Source organism: Corvus brachyrhynchos, unplaced genomic scaffold, assembly GCF_000691975.1.
Source record: "Corvus brachyrhynchos isolate BGI_N302 unplaced genomic scaffold, ASM69197v1 scaffold1696, whole genome shotgun sequence".
Classification (NCBI taxonomy): domain Eukaryota; kingdom Metazoa; phylum Chordata; class Aves; order Passeriformes; family Corvidae; genus Corvus; species Corvus brachyrhynchos.
Genome location: NW_008238463.1, coordinates 6,556 through 9,062, shown reverse-complemented (window position 1 = coordinate 9,062; position 2,507 = coordinate 6,556).

Below are 2,507 nucleotides of genomic sequence, written 5' to 3'. Positions count from 1 at the left end.
TGCTTCCTTAAAATGGGACAGAATTAAATTCTCTTTCCCCCATGTCTGACATATACCGAGCTTGTGGTTATATGTCAAAAGTCTCACTAAAGGCTGTGAAAGCCGAGCAAGGAGGGTGAGAGGCTGCCTTTGAACCAGGAAAACAGGTGGGTCATTGTGGCTTTGGCTGAGAAATTGTTTGATTTCATGCCTGATGCCAAGGCAAGTGCCATTTCTGCTATGATCCTGATTTCTCTGTCCTGAAAGACAATGACAGTTCTCCAGCAGTAAAGCTTTTCACAATAACTGTACATGTAAAACCATGATGCATGAGTAGAATAACTTAATAATCCATTATCCATGTGTACCTTCCTGTGATACAGTGATGTAGAATTTCTTCCTAAGTGTATATAGACTTTCTTTCAGGCCTTTGTTTCCTGTAAGAGCCTTGTCTTTTTCTTCATTTCTGATTAGTGCTTTTGCTTTTAAAATTGTGACTGTTGTTTTGCAGCAAATACTTACTTCATCCACAGAACAGAATTTTGTGTGTGTGGAATATGAAGCAGAAGTTAAAAAAAAACCTGCTGTAATTTCTCAAAAGACTGAGCTTGAGAAGGAGGCCTATGAAAAGGCTTCATATGTGTGGGAGGTGAGCAAGCTACACAGAAAAAAATACTTTCTGAAAGGTGATGAGTACTTAAAATCAACCCTCTACTATGTAGTCCAGAGTAAGGCTTGAGGGACACACTTGTATGCTGAGATATGAATCCCTTCCATGTGCTCTCAGGGATGAATTTCAGCAATGCAGTGAAGAGCAAGAAGACTTCCTGTGTTTGCTGTGTATGTAGGTTTACAGTATTTTAGGAATGCATTGTACTAGTGCTTCTTGCTCTTGCTACAGCAGGTGTGAAAGACAGGAGATGTGAAGGTGTCTGAATTCTCTTAATGTCTGCATGAATAGATGTAGACATGACCTGTGCATCTCTGTGGAATTGTGTGTGCGATAGAAGAGGGAGGAGAATTCCTCTAAGCCATGAGTTTGATGAGTCAATTTATATTGGATGACCATTCCTCTTTTATTTTGGCCATTTATCTTTTATGTCCTTTAGAATCCTTCAGTTTCTTGTGAGAATGCTGGAGGGCAGACAAATGAACCTCCCTTTTTGTTTAATCATATTGCTTTATCCCATCATGACAAGTGGTTTTGCCAGAAAACAATTTTGCCAGAAGTGAACTCAACAGCTGTGTAGGTTTGGAGAGAACACAGGGAAGGTATGGAAGAACAGATGACAATTTCCTTTCTTCTTGTATATCATAGTTAACAGAAGTGTGTGCCTGATGGAGTACCATGAAGGTTGGGCTGCTTCTGCTCAATGAGTGGAGCCTAAGAAGTGTTGCACCTGATCTGCTAATTTCTCTGTGTTTCTAAATTTGCATTGCTTGTTGTCATGAGATCAGCTTCAGGGTGTCTGGTTTTATGTGGAAGGTGACATCTGTTCCAACTGTCCCAGTGCAGCTGCAGGTGCAGTGCACATACACACCTATGATATTTACAGCTATAAAAGGAAAGGTTTCATAATCATATGTGTGGTCACCCAGGCACACTTGTCCATAACAAAAGAATACAACATGACCTCTGCTGCTGTCCTCACTGAGTAGAGTGGCCACCAGCCATGTTTTCATGAATAGAGTACGGGCCAGTGGGAGAATATGTGCAGGGTGTTTCCCACACGGTTGCCCAGAACCTGGTGGCCACTCAACTGGAGACTGTTGGATAGGTGAAATAGTGGTTGCATGGTCACCTTGATGGAATTATAGTCAATGGCTTAATGTCCAAGAGGAAACCAGTAAGGTGTGGTGTACTTGTGGCCTGTACTGGGACTGGCACTATTTCGTATTTTCATACACAATGGGATTGAGTGCACCCTCACATTTGCAGCTGAAACAAGCTGAATTGATGCATGAGAGGGCAGAAATGCCAACTAGAGCGATGTTGATAGCCTGATGAAGTTCTATGAAAGACTTGATGTGGCTTTGTATTTCTCCATTGACAGCCTCTGGAGAAAGGAGATGAAAAAGAGGGAAGATTTCTGGATCAGAAAGAAAACAATATATGTTATACTTATGTTATAGTGCTATAAACGTTGCTTTAGGCTGATCTATTTATCAGAGTAATTCGCCCCAGATAAGGAAACACGACTTAAAGATAACTAGCAGAGTACCAAAAAGCTCTTAAGAGACTTCTAGAGCTACAATCTTGTTTCTCCATCTTACAGCTACACCTTGATTACATCCTTTATCACACTGACATGAATATTCTGACTATTCATTGTGGCTCAAAGAGATGAATTAAAGCACCCGACAGAGACTCTGTTCCAACTCCTTTGGAGCCGTATTAAGCAAGTGCATCTGCGCTTGCTGATTCCAGTCTGAAAGAAACCAAACAGCCCCAAAGCCGGGCCCCCTTGAGCGCGGCCATCCGGCGGCTGCAGCGGCGTCGCGGCGCCTCCGGGTGCCGCTGTTGGCCG